Source organism: Pseudophryne corroboree, chromosome 5 (assembly GCF_028390025.1).
Source record: "Pseudophryne corroboree isolate aPseCor3 chromosome 5, aPseCor3.hap2, whole genome shotgun sequence".
Lineage (NCBI taxonomy): Eukaryota > Metazoa > Chordata > Amphibia > Anura > Myobatrachidae > Pseudophryne > Pseudophryne corroboree.
The window spans coordinates 481805195-481829128 of record NC_086448.1 but is presented as its reverse complement, the minus strand read 5'-3'; positions in this window follow the sequence as shown (position 1 = coordinate 481829128).

Here is a 23934-nt window from a genome sequence, read left to right as displayed (position 1 = left end):
GGCTTTAACTATATTCCAAACAGAAAAGTAAACAATCCATGCATATAATATACAAATACGGGAAACTGACAGGAACGGACCCGGTCCCTGTCGCTGCTCCACCAAAACACGCGTCTTCTCGCGATACCCACACAGCTGCCGGAGGCTGCGCTGATATAGCGAACAGACCCGTATGCTCCGTGAAGCCACGCCAGACACCAGTTGTATTAAAAACACACTCAATCCATCCACATCAGCATAATATTCCCTCAGAGCAAGAATTAACACACCTGAACTAGAATATACTATCTATAGCAAGCAGCTGTTGAAGGAGAAGAAAGACATCGTAAAACCATTGACCTATACGGACTCAACATTTTCATAGGATTACTCCATATCCTCTATATGGCTCATTATTATAGACACCAATAAAAATAATAATACTTAGAAACATTTATCCCTTAATCATGTAAAAACGGTACTATATCATATGTCTCATTTAGCCCATAAGGAGAAAGGGTATTTAATCTGTGAATCCAGAATGTTTCTCTCTTACTTAGTTGTTTAAGGACATCTCCATCTCTTTCTGTCAATACAACATGTTCTAATGCTTTAAACGTGAATTTATCTAAGGATGAATTACAGCATTTATTAAAATGTTTAGGAACACTATGGTTAGTTAATTTATTAACGATACTCCTTACGTGTTCTAATATTCTTAATTTTAGCTGACGTTTAGTTTTTCCTATATATCTAATCCCACAGTCACATTGTAGCATATATATTACACACGTCGTCTGACAATTAATGAACCCTTTTATATCCCATGATTCCGTATTATCTGTATTGTAAACCTTTTTTCTCTCTCTACTTACATATTTACAAACTTTGCACTTGTTACAAGGAAAACATCCGTTTATATTATCCAACCATGAATTTTCCTTTGCCATTTTTAGTTTAGTTGGTGCCAACTTATTCTTCAACGTAGTTGCTCGTCTAAAAACTAATTGGGGTTTTTGAGGAAGAACTTTATTTAAAAATGGATCTAGTTTCAACACATCCCAGTGTTTACTAATAATATCCCTTATCTCTCGACTTTTGGAATTAAAACCCGTAATAAATGGGATAAAAGTATTATCTTTCGGTTTCTTTTCTTTATACCTTAATAACTCACCTCTGTTCATATTTCTAACTTTATCCCTACATTTATTAATAAGTTTATCAGGGTACTGTTTTTCCAAGAATCTCTCTTTATATCTCAAGGATTGTTCATCAAATTTAGCGGTATTTGTACAATTACGTCTGATTCTAATAAATTGTGACAATGGGATATTATCCACCCAATTTCTTAAATGACAGCTTCCGTAATGTATATAATTGTTACTATCTACTTCCTTAATATGGGTATAAGTCTCAATTTTATTACCATATATCCATTTACTAGTATCCAACACCAAATCTAGATATTCTATTTTTTCTTTTTGGAAGTTAGATGTAAACCTTAAATTGTACGTGTTGTAATTTAAACTGTCCACAAAACTCTCAAACGACTCTTTATTACCTTGCAACACTATTAACACATCATCTATATACCGCTTATATAGTTTAATTTTATCTTTAAACATAGTATTCATTTCTATAATTTCCTCCTCCCATTTCCCAAGGTAAAGGTTAGCGAAACTCGGGGCGTAAGGCGTCCCCATCGCTGTCCCGCGTTGCTGGATATAAAACTGATTATTGAACAAAAAATAATTATTTTTTAAAACAAATAAAATACAATCAAGGATAATTTTTCTTAGTTCACAACTGAGGGTTTCATCTCTATCTAGATAGTATTTAACGGCTTCAACCCCTTTCTGGTGGGGTATACTAGTGTACAAAGACTCTAAGTCTATTGTGCACCAGTTATAATCCTCCTCCCATACAAATGTATCCAAACAGTTCAATACCGATGTAGAATCTTTTATATATGAATTCAATCCACTCACATATTTTTTTATGTATATATCCACAAATTCTGACAATCTAGCAGTAGCGGACTCCATTCCGGAGATTATTGGTCGCCCCGGAGGTTTTTCTAATCTCTTGTGGATCTTAGGCAATTGGTAAAATTGGGCTATCCTTGGATGGGGGTTAAAGATGTAATTCAATTCCTCTCGGTTAATACAGTCTCCAACTATTCCACTCTCTAAAAGAGACTTTAATTCCTCTATTATTCTAGTACTGGGGTCACTATCTAATTTAGCATAAGTTGCTTCATCATTTAAGATTCTATATGACTCCTCCATATAATCCTGTTTATTATGGAGGAGTCATATAGAATCTTAAATGATGAAGCAACTTATGCTAAATTAGATAGTGACCCCAGTACTAGAATAATAGAGGAATTAAAGTCTCTTTTAGAGGGTGGAATAGTTGGAGATTGTATTAACCGAGAGGAATTGAATTACATCTTTAACCCCCATCCAAGGATAGCCCAATTTTACCAATTGCCTAAGATCCACAAGAGATTAGAAAAACCTCCGGGGCGACCAATAATCTCTGGAATGGAGTCCGCTACTGCTAGATTGTCAGAATTTGTGGATATATACATAAAAAAATATGTGAGTGGATTGAATTCATATATAAAAGATTCTACATCGGTATTGAACTGTTTGGATACATTTGTATGGGAGGAGGATTATAACTGGTGCACAATAGACGTAGAGTCTTTGTACACTAGTATACCCCACCAGAAAGGGGTTGAAGCCGTTAAATACTATCTAGATAGAGATGAAACCCTCAGTTGTGAACTAAGAAAATTTATCCTTGATTGTATTTTATTTGTTTTAAAAAATAATAATTTTTTGTTCAATAATCAGATTTATATCCAGCAACGCGGGACAGCGATGGGCATGCCTTACGCCCAGAGTTTCGCTAACCTTTACCTTGGGAAATGGGAGGAGGAAATTATAGAAATGAATACTATGTTTAAAGATAAAATTAAACTATATAAGCGGTATATAGATGATGTGTTAATAGTGTGGCAAGGTAATAAAGAGTCGTTTGAGAGTTTTGTGGACAGTTTAAATTACAACACGTACAATTTAAGGTTTACATCTAACTTCCAAAAAGAAAAAATAGAATATCTAGATTTGGTGTTGGATACTAGTAAATGGATATATGGTGATAAAATTGAGACTTATACCCATATTAAGGAAGTAGATAGTAATAATTATATACATTACGGAAGCTGTCATTTAAGAAATTGGGTGGATAATATCCCATTGTCACAATTTATTAGAATCAGACGTAATTGTACAAATACCGCTAAATTTGATGAACAATCCTTGAGATATAAAGAGAGATTCTTGGAAAAACAGTACCCTGATAAACTTATTAATAAATGTAGGGATAAAGTTAGAAATATGAACAGAGGTGAGTTATTAAGGTATAAAGAAAAGAAACCGAAAGATAATACTTTTATCCCATTTATTACGGGTTTTAATTCCAAAAGTCGAGAGATAAGGGATATTATTAGTAAACACTGGGATGTGTTGAAACTAGATCCATTTTTAAATAAAGTTCTTCCTCAAAAACCCCAATTAGTTTTTAGACGAGCAACTACGTTGAAGAATAAGTTGGCACCAACTAAACTAAAAATGGCAAAGGAAAATTCATGGTTGGATAATATAAACGGATGTTTTCCTTGTAACAAGTGCAAAGTTTGTAAATATGTAAGTAGAGAGAGAAAAAAGGTTTACAATACAGATAATACGGAATCATGGGATATAAAAGGGTTTATTAATTGTCAGACGACGTGTGTAATATATATGCTACAATGTGACTGTGGGATTAGAGATATAGGAAAAACTAAACGTCAGCTAAAATTAAGAATATTAGAACACGTAAGGAGTATCGTTAATAAATTAACTAACCATAGTGTTCCTAGACATTTTAATAAATGCTGTAATTCATCCTTAGATAAATTCACGTTTAAAGCATTAGAACATGTTGTATTGACAGAAAGAGGTGGAGATGTCCTTAAACAACTAAGTAAGAGAGAAACATTCTGGATTCACAGATTAAATACCCTTTCTCCTTATGGGCTAAATGAGACATATGATATAGTACCGTTTTTACATGATTAAGGGATAAATGTTTCTAAGTATTATTATTTTTATTGGTGTCTATAATAATGAGCCATATAGAGGATATGGAGTAATCCTATGAAAATGTTGAGTCCGTATAGGTCAATGGTTTTACGATGTCTTTCTTCTCCTTCAACAGCTGCTTGCTATAGATAGTATATTCTAGTTCAGGTGTGTTAATTCTTGCTCTGAGGGAATATTATGCTGATGTGGATGGATTGAGTGTGTTTTTAATACAACTGGTGTCTGGCGTGGCTTCACGGAGCATACGGGTCTGTTCGCTATATCAGCGCAGCCTCCGGCAGCTGTGTGGGTATCGCGAGAAGATGCGTGTTTTGGTGGAGCAGCGACAGGGACCGGGTCCGTTCCTGTCAGTTTCCCGTATTTGTATATTATATGCATGGATTGTTTACTTTTCTGTTTGGAATATAGTTAAAGCCAATGTATCCCATGAATTATATAAAATCAAGCTTTGAGTATTGAAAATGTAAGATGCTGGATACAATATTAATTAATCAAGATTTGTTTTTTTTATGGTATCTGTGCTTAAACTGGGAAACAGCAACCAATTGAGTTTCCATTAAGAGGTAATCATGCTAGAAATAAACATTAAATTTTCTATACTGAATAAGGAGGTTGCAGTTTCTCAGTTTATTGATTAGTAAGCGTATATTTGTCTAGTATGTTCCAATTGTATTTTATAATGAGTGTATATAGGATTAAATCATAGAGGGCATGTTTTTTATTGGTAATTGAGTCATTGGTACATTTGCTATAAAAATGAGAGCTAAAGTGATTTAGACCACACCCCCTGACGAAGTCCGACAGTGATGAAACGCGTTGGGCGTGGCCGGGAAGGACAGCTCTGACCTGTTGGAGTCTGATACTGAGTCCGTGAGCTCAAACGCCAAAGAGATTGTTTGCTGAAAGAGCTACAAGGAATGATTCACCAGCTGCTATCCGGAGGCACTAGGGATCTGTTCGTGAGCCTGCTGTTTTAAACTGAGATGTATGTGAGCCTTTATTATCGTATTAAATTACTTGTTATACTTGCTCATTGAGTGCGCCTTCACTCTTTTTCAGTGCACATTGGAACTATACAGCTGTGGTTACGCTGTTCTTTGAAGTGCCTGCACTTGCATCAGTATATTCACGGATTAACAAGACAGGAGAACTGAGGACATTGATTGCACAACCATTTTTATATTTATATATATATATATATATATATATATTAATATTAGTATACACATGTCCGGTATTATACTGTATAACTAGTTTAATGATTACAGGGGTCTGACTAATCAGATGCAGATGTAGCATATTATGGAAGTGACATGGGCATGTTGCTGAAAGTGCTTATTTACAGAGATGATGAATTGCTCACATTGGAGGCCATGCTCAGATGATCTGCGCCCAGCATAGGGCTGCTGCTAGTGTCACTGGTGTGAATGATGGTGTCGTCTAATAACACACAATGCATGATTGCAGCGTCTGTAGACACTGACATTAGGCGCCTCAGTCCTTGAACATTTGGAAGCATGGAATTATACCAGGGAAGGGTTATGTAGCAGCATTAGCAAAAAGTCACAGACACAACTGCAGCAAAAGATGCAAGGAAAGCCACAACTTCCTCCAACTCAGAATCATGCCTTTTGTGGAGGGATCTCGCCCCTCTCCACAGACTCAGCCCCTTTGACAAACCCTGCCCCCATTAGGGCTGCTTCCTGAAATTCCCCGGGCTGGTTTTCCATCTCAATCCGCCACTGTAAACACACATGCCCATGGAGTGATTAGTTATTATGGATTGAGTGCTGCTCAGGGGGCAGGAGAAGCACAGAGCACAGAAGTACCCTGTTACTCGCCTGGTAGATACTAAGATAATTTAAAATCTTGGCTAGAAAGTATGGGGGTAATTCAGAGTTGATTGCAGCAGAAAATTTGATAGCAGTTGGGAAAAACAATGTGCACTGCAGGTGTGGCAGATGTAATATTTGCAGAGAGTTAGATTTGGGCGGGTTATATTGTATCTGTGCAGGGTGAATACTAGAGATGAGAGGGATCAGTTCCCTGAGAACTGAACCCGCCCAAATTTCACGTCCAGATCCGAGTCCACCTCAGGACTTCCCGCCAGACTCGGAAACCAGAACGAGGCAAAACATCACCATCCCGCTGTCGGATTCTCATGGGTTTTGTATTCCATATAAGGAGCCGCACGTCGCCACCATTTTCACTCCGGAATTGGAGAGTGTATCGAGAAGACGTGTCTCCGTCCTCACTCAGTGTCTGTGCAGGAAAGTGGGGTGGCAATTCCATTGCTGTCTTGTGCTGCTCAGTCCAGTATACTGTCTTATGCTGCATCACTCCAGTCACAGTGGTGGTGTCCTCTGCTGCCATATGTCCAGTGTAGCTGTATAAGTCCACTCCATTGCAGTGGTGCTGTGTTGTCCTGCATCAGTACAGTGGTGGCGTCCCTGTGCTGCCGTATATGTCTAGGGGTATTGCCGTATAAGTCTTGGGGTACTGCCGTATAAGTCCAGTACAGTCGTGCAGCTGTATAAGTCTAGGGGTACTGCCATATAAGTCTAGGGGTACTACCATATAAGTCCAGTAAAGTGGTACTGCTGTATAAGTCCAGGGGTACTGCCATATAACTCCAGTGGTACTGCCATATAAGTCCAGTGGTACTGCCATATAGGTCCGCATGTCAATCTGCGATCTCCTCTCCCTCCTTGCTGCGGTGCCTGCTCCCCCGGCTCCCCCCCCCCATGTGTTGGAGGGACACGAGCGCATCGCGCGTCTCTCCTGTGTCCCTCCTGGCTCTCCCCCGGCCGGTCTAAGGAAGCAAGTGCCATTCGTGAGCTCTGATTGGCTCACGAACGGCACTTCCTTTATTAGACAGCTGGGGGAGAGCCAGGAGGGACACAGGAGAGACGCGCGATGCGCTCGTGTCCCTCCAACACATAGGGGGGGGCCGGAGGAGCAGGCACTGGGGCATATACCCGGCACTGGGGACATATACCTGGCACTGGGGGGGCATATACCTGGCACTGAGGGCATGTACCTGGCACTGGGGGCATATACCTGGCACTGGGGGCATATACCTGGCACTGGGGGGGCATATACCCGGCACTGGGGGCATGTACCTGGCACTGGGGGCATATACCCGGCACTGGGGGGCATATACCTGGCACTGGGGGGGCATATACCCGGCACTGGAGGCATATACCTGGCACTGGGGGGGAAGCAGGCACTAGAGGGGAATATCTGGCACTGGGGGCATGTACCTGGCACTGGGGGCATATACCCGGCACTGGGGGGGCATATACCCGGCACTGGGGGCATATACCTGGCACTGGGGGGGCATATACCCGGCACTGGGGGCATATACCTGGCACTGGGGGGGAAGCAGGCACTGGGGGGGAATATCTGGCACTGGGGGCATATACCTGGCACTGGGGGCATATAACTGGCACTGGGGGGGGCATGTACCTGGCACTGGGGGCATATACCTGGTACTGGGGGCATATACCTGGCACTGGGGGGGAATATCTGGCACTGGGAGAATATCTGGCACTGGGGGTGCATATACCTGGCACTGTGGGGGAATATCTGGCACTGGGAGCATATGTGGCACTGGGAGCACGGCCCTAGCAACAAGCACTACCCCCTAGCAACGAGCAGGACACCCAGTGCATGAAACCCCTGGCAACGAGCATGACACCCTGAGCATGAAAACCCCTGGCACCGTGCATGGAACCAAGAGCATGAAACCCCTGGCAACGAGGAGGTAATTTAAAAGTAATTGGAAGCCTTACTGTAGAACTTAATGTGTAATGGGCATTACGGTGTGTGGCATAATGTATCACGGACATTGCGGTGTGTGTCATAATGTATCAGGCATTACGGTGTGTTGTATACTATATCACGGGCATTGTGGTATGTGGTATAATGTCTCAGGATCATTGTGGTGTGTGTCATACTGTGTCACAGACATTGTGTGTGCTATAATGTATCAGGGGCATTGCAGTGTGTAGCATAATGTATAACTGGCATTGCGATTCCTGTCATAATGTGTCACAGGCATTACGGTGTGTGGCATAATGTGTCAGGGGCATTACGGTGTGTGGCATAATGTGTCGGGGGCATTACGGTGTGTGGCATAATGTGTAGGGGGCATTACGGTGTGTGCATATTGTGTCATGTGCATTATTGTCAGTGATCGCAAAAACGCGCCATGGCGCGTATTTTACCCAGAAACAGCCGCCCGAGACTCACATTTAGAAGATGAGCGGGTCCCACAGGACGCGCTCATCTGAATATGTGTTTGCATGTGTTAAGCCTGTCAGCGGAATGCAGGAGGTGACTGGCTGTTTCCTCGGCCAATCACCTCCTGTAGTCTCCATCCAATCACAGCCTGCAGCATCTCCCGCTTTGAATCCTGCTCCCCGCCAGCACATGAATCTGTGCTGCAGGGCTGACAGACTGGCCCCGCTCATCCGGCTCCACTGCCGCTCTGCCGCCAGCACCCTCCTCTGCGACTGGGAGTACAGCTCCGGATCTGCCCGCCGCCACCCCCCTACCCGGGACCCGCTCAACGCCCCACCGAGACCCGACAACTACCTTCCAGCAGGAGCCGTCCGGGCTGCGCAGCTCCCGCTGTAGGTAAGCAGTAGACAGTGCTGCATCGCCCCGCTTCACCTGGAGTAGCTGGTGCAGATGCGGGATGTCCGGGGGCTGCAAGCTCCGTGTGTGCAATGTGAGGCCGCTCAGAGTGTCAGGGCCTCACTGACACCATTTTTCTGACAGCACAGTGCAGTGAGTGCACTGGCACAAGTAGCCAGCCGGCGCCGCAGCATGAAGGAGCTATCTGTGAAATCGCAAGCAGAGGCTGGCAAGAAGGAGCTCCTCCGATCGCTTCCCCTGACGGGCTGGCCACTGCTAAATATACCAGTATATCAGTACAACTGTGCAGTGACACTGACTTTCCCATTGCACCTGGGGCTCCACTACTTTGACACAGTTGGAACTGATTATCGGTATATTTAGCAGTGGCCAGCCCGTCAGGGGAAGCGATTGGACGAGCTCCTTCTTGCCAGAGAACAGCCTCTGCTTGCGATTTCACATAGAGCTCCTCCAGGCTGCGGCTACTACAGGCGCAGGCTGGCTACTTGTGCCAGTGCACTCACTGCACTGTGCTGTCAGAAAAAATGGTGAGTGTCAGTGAGTTGCTGCTGGGGGCGGAACCACTTGTGTCAAACGGCCCCTTCGTGCAACTGGAGGTGATAAGTGAGTGGTTACTGCAATGTGCCTCAGTGCTCTACCAGGCGCATTGTGTATAATAACGTGTTCTACCTGGCGCAATGTGTATAATAACGTGTTCTACCTGGCGCAATGTGTATAATAACGTATTCTACCTGGCGCAATGTGTATGATAACGTGCTCTACCTGGCGCAATGCGTATGATAACGTATTCTACCTGGCGCAATGTGTATGATAACGTGTTCTACCTGGCGCAATGTGTATGATAACGTGTTCTACCTGGCGCAATGTGTATGATAACGTGCTCTACCTGGTGCAATGTGTATAATAACGTGTTCTACCAGGCGCAATGTGTATGATAACGTGCTCTACCTAGTGCAATGTGTATAATAACGTGCTCTACCAGGCGCATTGTGTATAATAACGTGTTCTACCTAGTGCAATGTGTATTATAACGTGCTCTACCAGGCGCATTGTGTATAATAACGTGTTCTACCTGGCGCAATGTGTATGATAACGTGCTCTACCTGGCGCAATGTGTATGATAACGTGTTCTACCTGGCGCAATGTGTATGATAACGTGTTCTACCTGGAGCAATGTGTATGATAACGTGCTCTACCTAGTGCAATGTGTATTATAACGTGCTCTACCAGGCGCATTGTGTATAATAACGTGTTCTACCTGGCGCAATGTGTATAATAACGTGTTCTACCTGACGCAATGTGTATGATAACTTGCTCTACCTAGCGGCAATGTGTATGATAACTTGCTCTACCTAGCGGCAATGTGTATGATAACATGCTCTACCTGATGCAATGTGTATGATAACTTGCTCTACCTAGCGGCAATGTGTATGATAACATGCTCTACCTGGCGCAATGTGTATGATAACGTGCTCTACCTGGCGCAGTGTGTATAACGTGTTCTACCTGGCGCACTGTGTATGATAACGTGCTCTACCTAGCGGCAATGTGTATGATAACATGCTCTACCTGGCGCAATGTGTATGATAACGTGCTCTACCTGGCGCAGTGTGTATAACGTGTTCTACCTGGCGCACTGTGTATGATAACGTGCTCTACCTAGCGGCAATGTGTATGATAACGTGCTCTACCTGGTGCAAAGTGTATGACGTGCTGTACCTGGTGCAAAGTGTATGACGTGCTGTACCTGGTGCAAAGTGTATGACGTGCTGTACCTGGAGCAAAGTGTATGACGTGATCTACCTGGATCAGTGTGCATAGGAGGTTCTACCTGGTGCAATGTGTATAAGCGCCACTACTGTGTGTTGTAATGTGAATTGACACTATTATGTGGCCACGCCCCTTCCCTATGAAGCCACGCCTTGTGGTCTAAGTGGTCTAACACCAATTCACTTTCTGCCTAAGGGCACCAAAATGTCTAGTTACAGCTCTGGTGCAGGGTGTCCTGCATGCTACACAGCCCAGCAGCATTGTCACCCCATCCCCCCCATCTTGCAACACTTTTGTAGTGTCCAAACAAGATTAAAATTAATAAGAACCTTCATTCCGATGGGACCCAGAAAAAGACCGGTAGGACCCCAATTTTTAAAAGTGAAGGGTCCCTGGGACCCACTTTTTTTTTGGCTCAGCGCGATCACTGATTGTGTGTGGAATAATGTCTAAGGGCCATTGCAGTATGTGGAATAATGTATACTGGGCATTACTATAAGGAGGAAAAATGACAAATAATGTAAGGGGCATGAATCAGGATTATTTTTCTTTCCTGTGGTGGCCAACGTCTGGGCGTGCAGGTTGCAAAACTGGGGTATAAGGTAGTCTTTTCCTGCAATGCCACGCCCTCCACGCAAAGCCACACCCATTTCGACAAAGCCACACACCCTTTTTGCCAGCGCGCGCCGCAGGCAATTACGGGGTGTATGGGGGGGGGGGGGGGCAAAGGATTTTTTGGCTTGGGGGAGAAAAAATTCTAGTTACGCCACTGGTGATACTGCCGTATATGTCAAGTGGTACTGCCATATTAATCCAGTCCAGTGGTACTGCCATATAAGTCCAGTGGTACTGCCTCATAAGTCCAGTGGTACTGCCATATAAATCCAGTGCTGTGTTACTGTCATATTATTCCAGAGATACTGCCATATATGTCCAGTGGTACTACTGTATAAGTCCAGTCCAGTGGTACTGCCATATAATTTCAGTGGTGCTGTCCTGTGCTGTGTATTATTTACTCAAAATAAAGGGGTTATTAATATTTAATAAAAATCATTTTTACAGGGTTTGTCGTGTGTGGTGTAGAGGTATGCTCTCCTTTGCTGCATTTTGTTATATAACTCAGAAAAATAATGGAAAACAAAAATTTGGAGGATAAAATAGTGAAAGATCAAGAACCACTTCCTCCTGCTGCTACTGCTGCTACCACTACTGTTGTTGGTGCTGAGAGTCGATCGTCATCAAAGAGGGGAAGTCGGAAGACCACTTGTACTACTACAATTAAGCAAATGACTGTCCAACAGTCCTTTGCGAGGAAAATGAAATATGACAGCAGTCATCCTGTTGCAATACAGATAACTGAGGCCTTGGAAGCTATATTGCTGTTAGCCATGCGTCCGGTATCTGCCATTAGTGCAGTGGGACTGCAATGCCAACCCTAGATGGGCTAGGTGTTTGTGCCGCACACTTGTGTCACTTAGCTTAGTCATCCAGCGACCTCATTGCACCTCTTTTACTTCTTTGCATGATGTGCTGTTTGTGGACTAGTTTTTTTAAGTGCCATCCTGTCTGCCACTGCAGTGCCACTCCTAGATGGGCCATGTGTTTGTGCCACACACTTGTGTTGCTTAGCTTAGTCATACAGCTATCTCGGTGCAACTTTTAGGCCTAAAAACAATATTGTGAGGTGTGAGGTGTTTGGATAGACTGGAAATAAGTGGAAATGAATGTTATTGATGTTAATAATACCGTAGGATCAAATTTACCCCCAAATTCTGTGATTTTAGCTATTTTTATGTTTTTTTCAAAATCATCCAGATCCAAAACCAAAACCCGAAAGGGTGGTTTTGGCAAAACCAATCCAGGTCCTAAACACGAGCGAGGATCCAGATCCAAAACTAAAACACAAAACACGAAAAATGCCCGCCGCACAACTAGTAAATACTGGCTGATTTAGTTTTACACTGCAATTTAGATTTCAGTTTGAACACACCCCTCCCAAATCTAACTCTCTCTGCACATGTTATATCTGCCGCCCCTGCAGTGCACATGGGTGGTCATTCCAAGTTGTTCGCTCGCTAGCTGCTTTTGAGAAAGGCCATTAAAGGACCGAAACGCGTTATTTGGACGAGGACAAGCGAGGGGTTCATCTCGGGACAGGAGACTTCGAGCTGACACGCACAGTGCGGTGGTGCTGGGTCATTCAGCCTAGGACCCTAGCTACCTTCTAAAGCTAGCCCACCGCAGCCATGGACTATGGTGAGAGATTGTCTTCCATTTAAGAAGGACTCAAAGCACGTTAAGCACTTTATGAAGTCACCTGGCTCCCATCTACCTCACCCCATTTGCACATTTGTTTTATTGTGTTTTTACCCACCTAGTCTGGGATTGTGTCTTAATAAATATTGAGATTTTTGTGTTAAATAGCACATGTTGGTTCCATCATTTAGTACTAAAAGTACTAATTAGCATCTACGATTATTGTGCGCCAGTGGTCCAATATTATTTCTTTTTCGCTTTTAGCAGCATTGCAAACGCTAGGCCGCTGCCCTCTGGGAGTGTATCTTAGCTTAGCAGAATAGCGAACAAAAGAGTAGCAGAACTGCTACTAAATATTTTCTTGCAGTTTCTGAGTAGCTCCAGACCTACTCCTAGATTGCAATCAGCTCAGTCAGTTTAGTTCCTGGTTTGACGTCACAAACATGCCCAGCGTTCGGCCAGCCACTCCCCCGTTTCTCCAGACACTCCCGCGTTTTTCCCTGACATGCCTGCGTTTTTTAGCACACTCCCGGGAAACGCTCAGTTACCACCCAGAAATGCCCCTTTCCTGTCAATCATTCACCGATCAGCAGTGCGACTGAAAAGCGCCACACGAACACCAGCAAATCTACTAAGTTTTGTGTAAAATAACTTAGCGCATGCACTCTTCGTACCATGCGCATGCGCATTTAGCAACAAATCGCAGCATAGCGAAAATCGGCAACGAGCGAACAACTCGGAATGACTACCATGGTTTTTCCCATCTGCTATAAATTTGCTGCTGCGATCAACTCTGAATTAGGCCCTATTTGTAGTATAAGTTACATTACCCTATTTGTACATCATATACTAATGTAATGAAGTGTCATTTATACAAGATAAAATAGTGTTAATAAACAGAAGTTACATTTTCACTACAAATTGTATAAAGAAATCCAATAATAAATCTAAAATGCACATCGACACTGCAATTTGTGGGCATCGACAGTCCATTTCAGGGGTGCAGTCCAGACATTGTAGGTGACCCAAAACATAGTGGGTAGCTGTGTGCCTTTTCAGAGTGCTGTGCAATGCTTTCACATGTCTGGGGGGGGGGGCAGGAACCAGCATGTGGGGTCGGTCTTGCCCTGTGCTGGGCATCAGCATGCATGTCAGAGAAAATGATCATAGATGTGCTTTTTTTTGCACTTCTATGATCAGGTCAGAATTATCCCCTCAGCTAGGTAGTGCTGCTGATAGCCAACATCACAATTTTTTTTTAAATAGTGTTTGCAGCAATAATAAACTTAATAGCAGTAATTTTAGCACACCATCAGTTCAAAAATAATATTTATTCTATTATCCAAGTCAACAGTGTATGTTAAAGTAAGTAAAAAAATAAATTATATATATATATATATATATATATATATATATATACATACATACACAGTAGCACACAATCAACATATAGGGGGTCATTCCAACCTTATCGCATGCTGCCGTTTTTCACAGTGCAATGATCAGGTTACTACTGCGCATGCGTATACATCGCAATACTCAGGCGCGTCGTACGGGTGCAAAGCGGATCATTGCTGAGCAATGGATTTAATGAAGAATCCATTAACACAGCCGATCGCAAGGAGATTGACAGGAAGAAGGCGTTTATGGGTGTCAACTGACCGTTTTCTGGGAGTGTTTGGAAAAATGCAGACGTGTCCAAGTGCTTGCAGGGCGGGTGTCTGACGTCAATTCCGCAACTAGACAGGCTGAAGTGATCGCAAGGGCTGTGTAAGTTCAGACCTACCCAGAAACTGCACAAAATGTTTTTGCAGAGCTCGGCTGCACAGGCATTCGCACACTTGCAAAGCAAAAATACACTCCCCTATAGGTGACAACTATCTGATCACAGCGCTGCAAAAAGTAGCTAGCAAGCGAACAACTCAGAATGACCCCCATATAACAGTCAACATGGCTGGCAGCAGATAATTCCATAAAGATAGGGTATTTTGTTAAGTGGTATTGTAGAAATAATACTGAGTATCTGGTCTCTAGGTTGACCACACTTAGGTTGACAAAGTCTAGGTCGACCACTATTGGTCGACAGTAAGTAGGTCGACATGACAGAAGGTCGACATGAGTATTTAATTATTATTTTTTTACTTTTTCATTCTTTATGATCCACGTAGACTACAATTGGGAATGGTAACCTGTGCCAAGTGCAGCGGTAGTGGAGTGAGGCACCTTGCCTGAAGCATGGCGAGCAAAGTGAGCCATGCGAGGGGACACAGTGCACTAATTGGGGTTCCCGGTCACTCTACGGAGAAAACGACACCTTTTTTTTTTATAAAACTCAAGTCGACCTGCTGTCTTGTTGACCTTGTACATGTCAACCTAGAGACCATATCGACCTAGAAACTATGTCAACCTACTTACTGTCGACCAATAGTGGTCGACCTACACACTGTCAACCTAGGTGTGGTCGACCCTATAATCCACACCCATAATACTGTACACAATTAAAAATGATGTGATGGAAAGCTGAAAGGCTTTCAATGAAGAATTGAATAAGTTAAATAAGCAATATATAAGACTCCCAGACACTTGTTAATTCTATACCTTTAAAACATTAACTGTCTGAGAATGTTATATTTTATAAATTTGTATAGAGGTTGATACTAACAATTACATACATCAGCTATAGCCATTAAAATTGATTAATAATATACAGTACCATAGGGACAGCTCTTCATTTTAATTGATCTAATTTAGAAAAATTTGAAAAATAAGCTTTTGGACATCACATCATGAGAAAGACTGCCATCAGAAGCTGTAGGATAGCTTTCTCTTTGACATCAAACAGATGAATATGGAAAATCTAATCAAAAAATCTAAGAAAAATAAAAATATTATTTGCGACAAAAGATAATTGTCCGTCATTTAAATATATTATGCAGTATATTTTCATGAACAAATGTTTTTTTCTTTCCTACTACTTATTCCCATATTGAAAAACAAATTAAGAAAACCTGAAAAGTGGATTTTAAAAGGTGACTTAATTAGAGGAACATACTGGCCCCCAGACATCTTAATAACAACATTAATACATATACTGTTCATAATAAACTGAGTTCTAACCTGGGGCCTGATTAAAGTTTGTAAGCAAAGCAAACGCTGTGCGCCTGGTCATTTTTTGTGGGTTTTTTTGTTGTTGTTTTTGTTTTGGGTTAGTTTTGCCAAAACTGCCCTTGTGTGTTTTGGTTATATATTTTTTTTAAAAATCATAAAAACAGCTAAAATCAAAGAATTCGGGGGTGTTTTTGTTCCTACAGTATTATTAACCTCAATAATATTCATTTCCTCTAATTTCCAGTCTATTTTGAACACCTTACAGCTCAAAATATTGTTTTTTTTTTCAGTTTAGGCCAAAAGGTTGCACCAAGGTAGCTGGATGACTAAGCTAAACGACAGAAGTGAGTGGCACAAACACCTGGCACATATAGGACTGGCACTGCAGTTGCAGACAGGATGGCAGTTTTATAAACTATGGCCAAAAAATGCTGAAAAGAGCACAAAATGCAAAAGGAATAAGGTGCAAGATGGAATTGTTCCTAAGCCCTCCCACCCACCTTTACGTTGTGTGTGTGTGTGTGTGTGTGTGTATATATATATATATATACACACACATATATATATATATATATATATATACTGTATGTGTATATATCAGGGACGTGCGGTGAGCTAAATAGCTCAGAAGGCACTGGCTAGCCCCAGAGCCAGATTTACATGCAATATATGAGCCAAAGTGTACATCTGGGCATTATACACAGCTGCAGCAGTATAAACTCCTGGAAATTTGGTGAGTTTTGATCAGAGATGTGCGGAAAAGTAAGCTAGGTGAGGCACTGCCTCACCTGCCATATACTTTTTACTCCAGAGTTTTGTCTATAAAAATTATTAGAATAATGCAAAGTAGATATTTCAAACATATTCTATGTATTTTTCATATACTTTATACAGTCAAAACACTGGAACAAACGTTAGTATGACAGGAAAGGCTCTGCCTCACCTGCCTCACCCCACCGCACGTCACTGGTATATATATATATATTTATATATATATATTAAACAGCACATGCACAGTTTAACAAACCAATCATTTCAGCGACAAGGACTGTCGCTTGTGGCTGAAATGATTAGTTTGTTTGGGCCCCCAAAAAACAATTTTTTAGAATGACTTCCTCCAGTATTAATTTCTCTGAAGATGGTGATGATGAGATATAAATAACATTATAATCTTGTAAAATAAATTTCATATCTTCGCCGCAAATGACATAACATGGAGGAGGTGCCTAGATGGCTAACTTTCCTACCACGGCTAAATTTGGCCTCACAAATGGAGCAGATGCTTTCATATACATTGTCAGGATTGGGGTAAAAATAATCCCACACCTAAGTGGTGACTTTTATGGTCTTATGCCCAGGCATCTCAATGGATTTATTTTTATTATGGTAAACAACTGCAGCCACCGGTGGCTGACCTACACAAACAATATCATCATCATCAAAATCCTCACTGTCAGATAGTACACACATCACCCCCTCATTCTGTCCCACTTCCACACACAAATCTATGATGTCCTCCTCATCAGACTCATCACCCTCCTCATCAGATTCACCACCATCTTTACTTGTACTGTTCCCCTCATGTTCAGATGGTTCAGAAATGGTGGAAGGAGATGAAAGAGGCTTCTCTATGAGGACAGTGTGAGAAATATCATCTGATGTGGACACCCCTAAACATTCCTCAAGAATGTCTGATGGTTTTGTTTCTGAATGTTATCTTATTGCGTTCTTTAAAACTCTAAAATTAAATAATTTTACATACCCTGACTTAAGCCCTCTATGCCCCCGGACATCTGCCTCAGGAGATGATGTTGATGGCCTTGAATTGTCAATGTCATGACTAGTGGCATCAGCTTCAGCACTAGTAGTAGCCTCCATTTCTATAAACACAAAATGGGGTTGACCTTCACTAACAGCATCACACAAATTAGACAGAGATATATATAATAATACAGTATATATATATATATATATATATATATATATAATAATTACACACTGTTATTGACCTTCACCAACAGTGTCGCACAAATTAGTCAGAAATATATATATAATATTTACACACTGCGGGTGACTTCACTGACAGCGTTGCACAAATGAGTCAGAAATGTATATAATAATTACACACTGGTTGACTGCACCGACAGTGTCGCACAAATGAGGTGGTTGTCTTCATCAACAGTGTTGCACAATACGTGTATGAGTACGAAATAATATACTGCGGTCTGACCGGCAGTGTCACAGTAATTACGAAAATAAAATAAAAATTGTACAGTACATTGGGGTGCAGCACAATAAAAAAAAAAGATATTTAGTATTTTAGGCTTTTTGTTTTTAGATTTTATTATTTAAATTTTATCCTGGATGGATGGAAGGAACATCCCTTTTTAAGATACAGCAGAGAGAGCACCCCTTTTTTCAGATACAGCTGACAGAGAGCACCCCTTTCAGACACAGCTGACAGAGAGAGCAACCCTTTTTAGATACAGCAGACAGAGAACACCCCTTTTTCAGATACAGCACATAGGAAACCCCCACCCACTGCACGCAACACCACGACACCCAGTACTGAGATGGACATGTCCATTCAGTACACCCTCCGATGCTGGAGTGAAGATTGCGCTGATGCATGGGGACTTATATAGAATCCAAAACCCATAAGAATATGACAGCGGGATGATGATGTTTTGCCTCAATGATGGGAAAACCCGAGCCGGGCTCAGAATGGAAAGTTTGGGGGGTGGGGGATTCGGTTCCCAGAGAACCGAATTCGCTCATCTGTAGTTTTAACACACCCCACCAAACTCTAACTCTCTCTGCACATGCTACTGTACATCTGCCCCACCTGTAGTGCAGCATGGTTTTGTCCACTTGGGGGCTAACAAACCTGAATCAGGCCCCTGAAGGGCAATTTCAGATGAGTAAAACCAAATATTTTACATGTAAAATGTTAAATCTAACAGAGCTATAGAGCATAGTATAAAATTATCATTTAATTTAAAACCTCCTTTGTTATTTACTTACTTGAATGTCATCATAAGAACTCAAAAGTAGATTTAAGGAAAAACAATTATGCATAATATATTGAGACATAAGCACACTGAGGGCCTGATTTAGAGGTGTATACATGCTGCACATAATACCAATTTTCACTTAGCTAAGTGATATTTGCTACTGTGTATGCATGACAAATTCAGAAAACTCTGACAGCACATTACCCTGAGTGTACACTCATATGTGCTGCTGTGTGTGGCTCAGGTGGTATCAGAAATAGAGCTACAAAGCAATGGACTACTTAATTAAGCTTCAGATAAAACATGCTTTGGAGTGTTTCAGGGATAATCTCTATTTGTACAAATGACCAGTAGGGGATTTACTGCTAGGCAACCAAGGCAGCCACTTAGGGCTTGGTGATACCCAAGGGGCCCACCGACCCTGCAAGTTAATCTAGATATTTTTACTATATGTGGCCCCTGTCAGTGGTGAGCTTTGTGCTGTCTCCGACACTAATCAGGAACAACCAGTGCAGCTCTTCAGGAATCCACAACCAAATCTATGGAGGTCAGTGATTCTCCTCATCTGCCACTGAAATTCCCTAGCACAGATCTTCCTCTTTTATTATACAATTCCCTGTATACTAGGTAACCTACAGTCTTGGGAGCGGCATAGTGTGTATAGGGGATGATGTCTTTGCATAGTGGTAGAGGAATACTGTAAACCCATTTTGTTTTGGGTATGTCTGCAGTTTAGATCCCTTCACACAAGTCTAGTGGTTGTATATTTTTTAACAGTGAGAAACTGCCTCCTACAATCATGGAGGGGGGGGGGGGTTCAGCACATCAAATCAGTGTCTTGTTTAGTGCCCCATAAGGTATAAATCTGCCTCTGCAAATGACACAGCATTGTATCTTTTAAAATGTATGGTCAGTCTATAACTGATTCTACTGCCTTGATAGCTATATTGAGAGCTTCATTCTGGATACTCAATTGCTGTAGTGTCTCTCCACCTTGCTGTACTATCACTCCAGCTACATGCACTAGTCCTGAATTTCTTCTCCAAATTTCTGCATATACATTTCAGCAATATAACTCTATGTACACTGCTCCTGCAGTGTCTCTTTAAACTGTTGTATATTGATCTCAGCAGTATCTCTGAAGCTACCTGTACTTACACTGCTACTGCAGTGTCTCTATAAAATGTTGTATGTTTATCTCAGCAGTATACCTTCAGCCAATTACAGTGTTCCTCTACTGCCTCCTCATTTACTTCATACTAATTTCAACAGTAACTCCCCAGATACATACAGTATTACTGCATTACCTCAACAATTTTCTGCATACTCCACATTATCTCACCAGTCTCTGTAAGCAGTTATCCACAGTATCTTACAAGCATCTCTAAGCAGTTATCCACAGAATTTCACTAGCCTCTGTGAACAGTAATCCACCCATTCCAGTGCAAGTCCAACTACAGCCACCTCAGCAAGTATATGCAAGTCCCTCTACTGCCTATGACATATGTGCCATCCTTCCACTAGTGCAGCTTCTCATCAAGTACACCATCTTCTATTAGTCATAACACATTTCCAGCTACATACTGTACTGTACCTCTCTCTGAGCTAGGGACTTTGACCTGCTAGTCATTTGCAGCTAAGTCCATCTCATGTCAGTTTTTGGTGAACACCAGTGGGCTATTTATACTCTGAACACTTAAGTCATCATTGACAAACAGAGAAGTTAGGGTCAGATGTTGCAATAAATCCCAGTACTGTGGTACAACATTTCTAATGAATAAACTGTATATGATCTGCACTGCACAAAATACTCTCCACTAAAAACAATGTGCTTATGATTTTATTTATGATTTGCTTCAACTTATTATGATTTTCATTGAAAAGAAGAAATTTTAGCTTACTGCCAAATCATTTGCTTTATAGAATTATATGCTTCTAGTCACTGTTTTTCATTATTAACTTTGTCACTTCTGTGCTATATTTCTGATTTAGAATTTATTTTCAATAATCTTGACTTGGTTATTTGCATACATTTTATGATTGAATTGGTGGTTTGCTAAAATGACTCATATTGGGATCATTATCACTGTAAATGCTTGTTTTTCCTTTTTGTAAGTTTTAGTGATTGAACGTTCTCACCCCTCTGTCATCTGCTTACAAACCCAGTACTGTAGGGGATTATTTTTTTCAATTAAATGAAGCCCTTTCTACTCTATGGGAGATATTAAATTGTTGTGGAAAATGGATCTTTCCCCCCCAAAAAAATATGTTTTTGCAGGTAATTTTTCATGAGAAAAGTTATCACATTATACAACTGTCCAGTTTTTAAAGAAATAAAAACAAAACCCTGCAAACTTTTTGCTGGTTTCATTTTTGTGAGTAAGCTTTTCTCCATAGACAAAAACTGGCTGCTTGGTGAATGGATCTTACTGCTGCTATGTCCTGATAAAGATTATTATGGAATTGAAACATCGACTTCATGCTTTTGCACTTTAAACTAAGCTTGTGAGTAAATAAAAGCCAGCTTTAAATTGGTGAGTTCCTAACAAGAATACTTTATAACCTTTTTTCTATTACAGTATTTGAACTTTAATGTTCTCTATTAGAGCACCCACCATTGCATGGATCACAGGCCTTATATATGCACGTGAATAAAGTTCACTTGAGTAAAGTGCACCAACCAGTACAAACAATAGATATACTGTGTTATATATTTTTTTATTTTTCTATTTTTAAACTTGCAGCTTGGCTCAAACTGCATGGATCACAGGGATTACATATGCACATAAACAAAGCACACTCTATTAAAAGTGCACCAACCAATCAGTACAAAAACAATAGATATATATTTTATTTAATTAAACTTACAGCTCTGCATGGATCACAAACTTTCTAAACGCACGTAAACAAAGCACACTTGAGTAAGGTGCACCAACCAACAGTACATAAAGAATAAACATAACATTTTTATTGCTCTATTTTTAAACTTGCATCTTAGTTCGAACTGCATGGATCACAGGGTTTATAGACACACGTGAACAAAGTGCACTCGAGTAAAGAGCACCAACCAACCAGTATAAAAACAATAGATAAATATTTTTTATGTTTCTATTTTTAAAAGTGCAGCTCAGCTCAATCTGTGTGGATTACAGGGCTTCTAGACACACAAACCAACCAACCAGTACAAAAAACAATAAACATACAGCATATTTTTTACTGCTCTTTTTTTAAACTTGCAGCTCAGAATGAACTGTGCGGCTCGCAGAGCTTATAAATGTATATGAACAAAGCAAACTTCAGTAAAGCACAGCCAATACAGCAAAGTACAGTGAAACACACAGCAGCTTGCCCCTATATACAAAGTCACTATACTGCATATACACAATTACTCTGGAGTTTCTGTATGGACACATCAAGCCAAACAGCAGAGTATTGTGAAACATGACCCATTACAGTTGCTATACTGAGCAGTCACAATTAGTCTGGAATCTCTAGATGGACATAGCACAGCCTAAACAGCAGAGTACAATGCAGTGTGCCTCTATACAGTTACTATACTGCACAGTACACAGCCACAATTAGCCTGGAGTCTCTGGATGGAAACACAGGAGAGCCTAAACAGTAGAGTACAGAGAAGCTTCCCCTTATATACAGTTACTATTTACTGCACAACGAAAATGAGTCTGGTGTCTCTGGATTCTGAACACAGCACAGCCTAAACAGCAGAGTATAGCACAGCATTTGTCAGCGTACATTGAGTGAAATTGCGTCAAGTCCTGGCCGTGGCACCTTACATGAAATCCAGGTCCCGAGAGTGTCCGACACCGGGAAGATGACATTCAGTCTCAAAGTGGAATCCGAGTCTGGTGGGAACACCCGAGCACTGGCATGGGTGCGCTCTGATCCCAATGTTTGGAGCAGTTTGGATTCCAAGCAATCTGAACCACTCATCTCTAGTAGTAATATGTACAGCTACTGAGATCACTAGCTGACAATGACTGCCATACAGACCTCTTATAAAGACACTTTAGGCTGATGCATTAACCTGTTACCTGGGTTAGTGATGTTTATAGAATGTTTTGTCTGTGTCAGGTTTACACAGCATGTAGAGATGTTATTTAATATACAAGTCTTATAAAAAAAAATTTTCATAGAGTTTCACCATCTTTTAATTGTGCAATAATAGTAACAACTTTTCCAAATTTCTTTGATCTTTCTTTTAGCTTTTTCTTCACCATTTCTATGTGTACCCTTTTTTTTCTTCAAACACCCTCTGTTACCCAATTAACACTTTTTTTTGCCAAGCATTATTTAACCATTTTTTTTTTGCAATAGCAGGACCTTACCTTTCCTATTGGATTTTTTTTCTATATTTACCTATTGTGTAATACAGTGGTTCTCAAACTCGGTCCTCAGGACCCCACACAGTGCATGTTTTGCTGGTAACCTAGCAAGTGCACAGGTGTACTAATTACGCACTGACACATTTTAAAAGGTCCACAGGTGGAGCTAATTATGTCACTTGTGATTCTGTGAGGAGACCTGCAAAACATGCACTGTGTGGGGTCCTGAGGACCGAGTTTGAGAACCTCTGGTTTAATAGTACCTACTTTTTTCTTCCATCACCATCTGTTACCCATTCAAAACCTTTTTCTTGGAGCATACTTTACAGCCTCTTGCTATCACCATCTTAGAAATATTTTCTTCTTTAAGAACTTGACCTTATAGTATCCTATTTTTTCTTCAATTACCCACTGTTGATAAATCAATACATTTTTCTTGGAGAAGAATCAGTACCCCCTTACTATCACAATATTAGAAATGTTTTCTTCTTTAAGATATTGAATTTGTAGTACCCCCTTCTTTCTCCAATAGCTCCCTGTTACCAATTCAACACTTTTGCCTTGGGCAGCCTTAGCAGCCCCTTACCATCACCATGGGTTCATTAATTGTAATACTACCCATGTTAAATATTTGTTGGAATGTGGTTG